The 9,924-nt window shown below is 36.0% G+C and overlaps 1 pseudogene; it reads right to left on the reverse strand.

The window, feature by feature from the left end:
• Positions 1 to 278: 278 nt before the first annotated feature.
• On the reverse strand, positions 279 to 9,636 carry LOC149239811 (uncharacterized; annotated as a pseudogene).
• Between the last annotated feature and the right edge of the window lie 288 nt (positions 9,637 to 9,924).

A 9,924-nucleotide genomic window follows, 5' to 3' on the forward strand; every position in this document is an offset into this window, starting at 1 on the left:
TCAAATGAAGAGGGCGTATGATAGAGCCTGGAAGTTGTGAAGGTTGTGCTGTACTGCAAGGCTTACACCTGAAAATTATGAAGAGATGTTGTGTATTTGAATCTTGGTGGGTTTCTCTGTGAAAATATATAATCTCCACTACATCCAGTTTCTTCTCTTTGACAAAATGACTCCAACCCTTTGTGAGCATGTAGCTTTGATTGTTATTCTAGTGTGATTATCATAATTTCCATACATTCTAGTGTTGTCTTTAAATTTGATTAATAGTCCTTTTGCTCTCACATCTCCTCCCTAAATTGAAGCTCCCTAGTACGATGAAGGTCAACTTGAACTGTAGGTTGAAGAGGAGGATCCTATATAGGAATGCCGGGAATTTCAGAGAGATAATTATTGTGGTATAGGTAGGAAGAGCTCTGTAAGATTTTTCACTTGTTGAGGATTGAGTTCAAACCTAAACTTATTCTTCCCATCATATTTATCTTTAATTTCTTTCTTCAATATGTCTTCAAAAAGCAACAGGAAATCCCTTTGAATAAAAAACCACACCTGAGCTTGGAATGGCCTTTTAGAACTCCTGACACCATCTAGTTTTGAATTCATTGATCTAGAAGAAACTTGCTTGTAGATACCATACATCAGTCTAAGATCAAAATCATACAATAAGAGAATCATTCTAGACTTAACATTTTCTACAAGCTCCTTTTTGGCTAGTGGCAAGCCAAACACTCTATATCAGAAACCACTCCTGCTTAGTTTGAGACTTACACATAAATATCAAGCTAGAAAACATATCCTTTCCACTACCATCTTCATTATTTTCTTCATGGCCTTGTTTTTCTTCTTATTTTGATCAACCTTGGATATTGGAGCAGCAATTGCGCCCTTAGGTTCCTTCTCCTTTACATTCATCTCTTTCTTAACACTCTTATCATCAACATTAGTTGGTGCTACCTCCTTTTGAGCTCCCCCAGCTACTTGTTGACCATCATGTGATCTCTTCCTTTTCTTTCCCCAGTTTTAAGAAAATTTATGGGTAAATGATAAACGAGTTTCCACCGTTGACTATCTATGCACACTGAATATTCAACATTTTCTATCTTATGCTGACTCCAACCTTGGACACTATTAAAAAAAAACATTCATTGCTATGGATTCACAATCTTCTTTGATACCAATGATCCAGATCTTGGAGGAGACCCCCATGATCTGAAAAATTGACATGCCAAAAAAAGAGGAGAACACACAATAAACAAAACCACACATAATTTTTTTTTATTAAAATAGAGAATAATTGTAAAATCTACATCATTGTGGAAAATTTGTCCTTTTACATAATGTGACTTGTTACTTATATCATTTTTTAGTTACTATACCATACGTAAATTCCATGGGTGGATAAATACGATGGGTGGATGAATACCATGGGTAGATGCCACTTTCCATTCACATCACTTCCAAATCTAGTGTGTTCATCAATCCACAACCTTCCATTGCATTCTTTAGCCTTACTCACAAGGCACTGCTCTTTGTGATACTTTTACCCAAAAAGCCTCTATGAAGGTTGTTCACCTCATTTTAATCTCTCTAGAGCTTAGCAACAACAATTTATAATCATTGCATATTTGGCATTCTCACCTCCACCCTTGGAGGAACTTTTTTTTTCTTACACAATGTTTCCTTTTTATTCTCTTCCATATTTTCTCTGCACTCTTGGAGCGCTTCCTCTCTATTTCTCTTTGCTTCCTCTATGCATGTGTTGGTGAGCACTTGTATGAATGGCCTTTGGTATCCCATTCCTCCTTGCTTTTCCAACACACTAGCTACCTATCCTTTCCACAATTGCATAATAGTCAAGTTCCTTCGACAACATAGCCTATGCTTCCTTTAATGTTTGTCCTCTTCCTTTCTTGTGGTTGGAGATAAAGGACAACTGGACCTGTCCTTATTTATTCAGTTATATTTAATGCACAATAAACTCATTTAATATTCTCCGGAAACTCATGGATGATATTTAAAAAAACTATTCCATGAAGTAATCTCCTACCTTAAGCAATCTAATCTATGTCCCTCTCTCAACCATTTTATAGTAATTACAATTATTTACAAGAGATAAATATTAACTGGGGGATATCACAGTCGCTACCCCTTGAGGGGAACACCATCCTTGGAATTCAATAGCCATATATAATAAATCATGCTTTAAATTAAGCATTGTCGATTATGGAGTTTTATATACACATTTATGTACAACATTTATATTATATTTACATTTTACTCACTCAGCAAATAAGAGAGGATGTGTTTCCTAAATCAGATTAGCCATTTTCCTTCTGGATTCCTCGAGCCTAAAGTGCCTCCACTACACTTTGACTTGCTATATTACTCAATTTTGGTGTGTGAACTCCCTCCGATCTAGGATGGATAAAGGTTCTAATTAGAACTCTCCCTCTCATTTGACTTCTAACACAAACCAATTAATCACATGATTAACATCTTGCACATATCTTTTAAGGAATGAAACGTGGAAAATATCATGCACTCTAATTCATGGGCATAAAGCTATTCTATATGCCACTGGACCTATTCTCTCGAGCACTTCAAATTACCTACAAAACCATGGTGCTAGCTTGGCATATGACCCAAATCTCAAGGAAAGTTTCTTGGGCTTAACTCTCAAGTACAAATGTTCCCCAACTTGGAACTCCTTATGCACCCTATGTTGACCTGCATAGCATTTCTGCTTATCATGTGCATGTTTAGATTCTTGATGATGACCCACATTTGTTGCTCCATCTATTCCAACATACCAGGCCCAATAAGGACCATGTTCACTGTATCACTCCAACTGATAGGAGTATAGCAACTCCTTCCATGAAGTGCCTCAAACGGGATCATACTTATAGATTATTTGTACCCATTGTTGTATGAAAACTCTACAAGTGTAATATACTCTTCCCAGTTCTTTGGTTGGTGCATCACATACATCCTCAAAATGTCTTCGAGGATTCTATTTGTCCTCTCTGCTTTATCATCCCTCTATGAATGATAAGTTGTACTGAAGGCTAATTTTGTCGCCAAGCCTACAAATACTTCCTTCCAAACATTGAAGTGAACATGACATCTCTATCTAAAATTATTTTCTTGGGAACTCCATGCAACCTCACAATCTGCTTTATGAATATTTGAGCCAGCCCACCAACTATCCAAAATTATTTTCTTGGGAACTCCATGTAACCTCACAATCTGCTTTATGAATATTTGAGCTACTCCACTAACTGAGTTGGTGGATTTGATCACCACAAAATGAGCCACTTTTCTCAACTTGTTAATGACCACCATAATTTCATCATGTTGTTTGGAGGTTATTGGAAAACCAGTGATGAAATTCATGGAGATCACTTCCCACTTCCATTCTAGAATGTGAATGGATTGCAATAAACCTATTGGGTGTTTGCATTAAACCTTGACTTGCTGGCACTTCAAGAATTTAGCAATAAAATCAACTACTTCCCTTTTCAAATTAGGCCAATAATAAAACTTTTTTATGTACATAAGAGTATTTTGATATCTCGGGTGTAGGAAATATGGTTTAGCATGAAACTCATTTAATATAAGTCTATTCAAGTCATTGTTATTCAGTATATAAATTCTATTTTTAAATTTAATAAATCCTCTTTATTTAAGTTAATTGTGATTTTTTTCACTCCCTTGAAGTATTTGCAGTAGCTTCTCTTTTAATTGTTGATACTTTTCATCTTACTGCCCAATGCTTTTGATATTTTCTTCAAGATCAGTCCCATAGGAAATTATGGCTACTAAATAGTTTGATTGCACCCTCCTATTGATTGGTTCAATTACTCTTTTCTCCTTTCCTTTTATGTATTTTATTTGAAAGTCAAATTTGATGAGCATGGCTCACCAACTAGATTTTCTTGAATTTAACTTGGGTTGTGCAAATAAATACTTTAGCCCTCCATGATCAGTTATTAAGGTAAATTTTCTACCAAGAAGGTAGTGTCTCCACATCTTCATCGCATGGATAATGTTAGCCAATTCCTAATCATGAGTTGCATAATTCTATTCATGCTAATTTAACTTTTGAGACTCATAGCATACCATTTGACATTCATACATCAAGACTCCACCAAGTCCCTCCTTACAGGCATCTGTGCATACATTGAAATACTTTTCAAGATATGTTATTCTTAATATTTGTGATTTGGTCGTGGTTGTTTAAATTGATCAAATCTTGTTGTGCAATCACACATCAATTCAAAACTCTTCCCTTTATTTTGCATAGCAATACTTGGAAAACCAATCTTGGAGAAATTCTTAATAAATCTCATGTAATGGCCTATCAATCCCATGAAGGATATAAATTCAACCACATTTTGAGGTGTTGGTCATTCCATGATAGCCTTAACCTTCTCTAGGTCAGCTATTACTCCCTCCCTTGAGAAAATGTGTCCCAAGTAATGAATTTGTGATGAAAAGAAATTGCATTTACTGAACTTTTAATAAATCTCATGCTCTCTTAGAAATTGTAATACTACTACCAAATTCTCTTCATGCTCCTCCTTGGTCTTTGAATATACCAATTTTTTTTTCCGTGAAGACTATGACAAACTTATCCAAATAAGGGTGTAGTATATTGTTCATAAGGCACATAAATATTGTAGGTGCGTCAATAAGTCCAAAGGGTACTACCACGAATTCATAATGCCCATACCTTGTTTCAAGATTGTTTTATGGATGTCCCCATCCTTTATATGAACCTAATTATAAAATTACCTTAAATCAATCTTGGAGAAGGTTGTTTCTCCTCTTAGATGGTCAAATAAATCATCTATCTGTGGAAATGGATATCTATTCTTGATGGTTACTTTATTTAGTTGTTGACAATGAATGGACAAATTGACTTTTCCATCCTTGTTATTTACAAATAGAAATGGTTCTCCCCATGGGGACACACTTTGCCTTATATAGACCTTATCAAGAATCTCTTTAAGCTTTAATTTTAATTCACCTAACCCAGGAGTACTCATCCTATATGGTGCCTTGGATGCTAGTACTACTCCAAGCATCAACTCAATAGAGAAATATACCTCTTTGTGAGGAGGTAATCCATGAGTCTCTTCAAGGAATACATCTTCATACTGTTGAAAAACATGATATATATTTAGGACCTCACTTTCCTCTTCCTCAACATTGATGGTGGATTTTTCATTGCTGGAAATTTGCACAACAAATAGATGGCATCCTTTTCAGCAATTGTGTTTCGCATGCATGGTTGTATTCAACCTCATCGAAGTGGGCTTTAGCCTTCCCTACAATAAAATTCTTTCCCCATTCTCATTTAATCATTTGATCGCATTTTCAAAATAATCTACCTTGGCGTGGTGCCCGTACAACCAATCCATTCCCAACAACATGTTATATGCTCCTAGTGGTAACACTTTGAGGTCTACCATAGTGGGAATTCCATATAATTTGATGGGGAAATAATTTATCCAATGCTTAACTCTTCCTTTCATCCTCGTGTCCAATTGAAATAGCCAAGAATCATCGTGTACTTCCTCATTTAATGGACATTTATCAACAATAGTGGGATTGGTGTAACTACAATTTGAGCTGGGATGAATCAAAATAGAAATTCTTTGGTCATGGAGCATACCTTCCATCTCTACAACTGCAACCTGATGATCAACTTGGAAATTATCCATTGTTTCATAAAATATGGTTATATTTTGAGCTACATCCTTGATTGTTTATGCCTCCTCTGCATTGTACAGTCTTAGACTAACGTACTTGTGTTATGGGTAATCCTTCCTTAAGTGATTTACTCCACAAGTCCAACACTTGTATGGAACCTTCACATAACCTTTGAATTTATCTTGGTTAAAATGCCCTCTGCTAGTAGAATTGTACCTTTGTTGATTTTCTTAGTTAATGTGCATCACACTTTCTCCTTTAGCTTGTTGTTGCCATTTTCCTTTAAATTTGGCATTGCCTTATACTCGGACATGTTCCTAAATTTCTCATAGCAATTCTTCAATTTTTAAATTTCATCCTCTTGTGTCTTCGGCTCATCAAATTCAATTATATCCTTGAAGGATTATGCAATTCCACTAGCATACCTTTTAATCTTTTCCTTTTATTCCTTAAAGTAAGTAACATACCTTAATAGCTCTAGAAATTTGGTGGTATATTCATCATTTGTAATATGGACCAATTTAAGATTATAGAATTCCTTCCACTTGCTATTGAAGTATCTCCAGCTAGATACTTGTTCTTGAAATAACCCTTGAACTCCCACCAAGGAATCTCCTATTCTCTTCTTCCCTTCATTTTTTTTGAGTCTTCCCACTAGATATTTGCTTTTCCCTTCAAACTGTAGGTGGATACCTTCACTTTCATGTTCTCAGAATAGTTGTGGATTCTAAATAATTTCTTCAATCTTAGTAACTAGGCTTCTTCATCTTCATATTTCTTCATTTATCCATAAAATGTGGGTGGTTTGGCCTTCTTAAATCCCCATTGCATATAATCATTTTTTCTCTTTCAATGATGATGATGATGATGATGATGCCTCCAGGTGGTGGAACTAGAATGTCTACCCGGGTGATACTCATAACTATTGTTTATTATCTTTAGAGTACTCGAGGGTTCATTCCTTCACATTTTTTCTTCAATTTCTCATCTATAACTCTTCTTGGACATACTACCGTCTACCCCATTACTTCTATATTCTAGTTCTAAAAGGCGATCCTGCCTCTATGACTAGCCCCCAACTCATATTGCCTCTATCTCTGTAATTCAGAAAGGCTTTGCACTATGAATGTATTTACCTTAGCTTTCCTTTCCTAAGCCTTTACCAAATTTTCATTATCTACCTTATAGATTCTTATCTTAGCCTTCAGGCTACTCAAGGTCTACATCTAGTTAGGAGAGGTTGCTTCTCACCGCTTCCCCACTAAACATTCTTCAAATATCCTTGATTCTTCATTTCCATGTTGTGATTAGTTAAAGATATATTGCACCATTCCTATACTCATCTATTTAATCCTCAGCGTCTTATTTATTATGTTCTATCACACACATAATTTTTAGATTTAAATAAAGTACAAATACATAGTAGCTATAAGCACCCTGGCTTGTTGATGGAATATACTAGTGAAAGGGTAGTTCAACAATACATTGCATGTTAGCACATCGATAACATTAAAATTATATCAATCAATAGTACTATGATACATAATTAAATCACAAGGCAATCATATCAATCATACATTCAATCAATCAATCACACAATGACTTTTAACACCTAAACATTTTCATTATCCATTTTCTAAAATTCACTATGAAACCCCTTTGTTATGGTTACTCTGTATCAGAGTACCAACCTATTCTCAAGGGTTTGGAATGAACCTTGCATTATTTTTCCCATGATGGAACCCATCAATTTCAAGTATTTAACCTCGATGCTATGATACCACTTCGTAACATATTGTTGGAATAAGGAATTACTGGGGGGGGGGGGGGGGGGGTGGACCATTTATAGTTAGATTCTTAAATATTTTTCCTAAATATGATTTTAGTCCTTTTTATTTTCTGTCACTTATGAGAAAATTTATTCATAAAGAAATTAAACAACAAGTTTAATCATTCATATGTTCATACAACCAATGACATGAGCAACATACACATTTTGACACTGGTGTTTTCACATGGAAACCCAGAGGGAAAAAGACACCAATTTGTTGTTTTTTTATGATATAATTTAAGCACCTACTTAATTACATCAATTTTTTTGTGAGCACCCACTCATAGGAGGGACCAAGCCCCTTAGGTTAGAAATCGCCAACTTTCCAAGAGGCACCAACCTCATCTGAATGCAGGCACCAACCTGCTTTTGCCACTGTTCTACTATTTCATACAATTCTCAAACTTAAAATATAGGCATATACAATTACAAGTAAAATCCCAATCAGATTCATTGTAGAAAAAAACTTCTTCCCATGATCCATTATTGTTCCACAAAATCCCTTTGTTACACACATTTGTTGTATTCCCATTGCTCAGAGCAACATATCCTCAACACTCTGCCTTCTCCCACACAAGCTCTCTGTTGCATTTTCTTCAGCTCTCCTCTTGTTGTTCTTCTTACAACAATCACTTTACACTCATTTCTTAGTCCTCTTTCTAGTCACACAACTCTCACTCCTCATCCCTTCAACAATATGCTCTTCTCCCCCCTTTCTTGATGGATATTGATGGTTTTGATCCTCTGATGCACTCTATAAAATGTTATCTCTCCTTCCTTTGTCCATACTTTCTGAGTGTACCTCAGTATGGTTCCCCCTCTTGGTGTTGCATCTACTAGTTGAACTCTGTCACAAAATTAAACATAGAAATGGGCTTTTGATTTCTTCACTAGCTCACTATGTAATCCTCCATAATGGGAATTTAATCTCGAGCAACCTGCACATTCTATCATGACTCCCATGCTTATTTATTTCTCCACAAAGCTTGACAACACTCAGGAATGGCTACTCTATTCCTAATTCAAATCTACCATTCATGCACGTGAATCATCCAAATTCTTTCTCAATTTAGTTAGTTCTTCCCTATGAAATATTGTCCTCATTACCATGTCTCAATTCCTTCTACAGAACCAACAAAATCCACTAATTTGTATTTAATCTTCAACTGATGAGTCATTCATCCATTAAACTCATTGCACAATTTCATCGGAGCCCCATCATATCGTAACTTAAGCAAATTAAATGTTATGATATTTCACAACCCCGATATACTTAGCCCCCTTGGTGCTTAGCTCCCTAATCCCCCTTGGCGCTTAGCTCCCTGATCCTTTTACCTCTCATAGGACCAGGCTTGTCACTATCAATTTGACGTTATATCAAAGCATGTTTGTATTGTAACTTATGAAAAGTTCCAATTGCATCTTAGCTCACTCTATTTATCCCTTGGTTCTTTTGAGCTCCATACGACCATGTGTTAGGTAATATCAGAGCCTCTCTTGATCACAATTTTTCAAATGACATTTTCACAGGAGTTACAATGTCCTAATCCTTTGATATACTAATCTCCAATATGATGACGTCACTTCTACACATGGTGAATCCTGAGAGGTGACACATGTCACTCTGATTTTCCCCATTGGGCCACTGAAAGTGAGAAAATAGGAAGCCACGTGTTCACTGTACTGTCATGTCATGCTGACATCGCTTTCTAGTTCAGCTTCTCAGAGATAATGACATGCCTCCATGTGTCCTACTAGAGGAGAGAAAAAGAGTCCGGATTAGCCTTATTTTTGCAACAAGGTCCTTTGTTAATTCTGCTTAGCATGCCCCAATGCTTTAAAAATATCGGCAATAGTGAATATCATAAATTATCAAAATACAGATGTTAAGAAGTTATGATATTCCGATATGCTCTGACCTCCAATATGCCAATGACCTCTGATATTTCAATGGGCTCCAGCCTCCGATATCCCGATATGACAGAAATGAAGGTCTTGATATTCTCCGATCTCCAATATTCAGATGCTCCCATGACGCTATGCTCCAGGGTTCCAATATCGAGTCTTGATGTGCTCTGACCTCCAATGTTCATCCTTCCTCTCTGCTGACCTCTGATATAGCCTGCTCTGATGTGTTGAACTCTAATATTTCATCCTACTTAGGACTTCAAGTCCCTAAACTTTTGCAGACCATAACTTTTGATCTAGGAGTAAATTTTTAGACTTCCACACACCATTGGAAAGATATTGTAGAGTAATTTCCAATCGAGAGGGTCCGATGTAGACTTTGAGCCCATATTCTACCTATAAAATGGTTACAAACTCTCTATGATTATTTTCTCCTTGAATCTTCTTCTTGTGCCTAGAAGCATGCACTCCCA

Source organism: Pinus tabuliformis, chromosome 8 (assembly GCF_031772625.1).
Source record: "Pinus tabuliformis cultivar Carrire ecotype Pingquan chromosome 8, CPIR1, whole genome shotgun sequence".
Lineage (NCBI taxonomy): Eukaryota > Viridiplantae > Streptophyta > Pinopsida > Pinales > Pinaceae > Pinus > Pinus tabuliformis.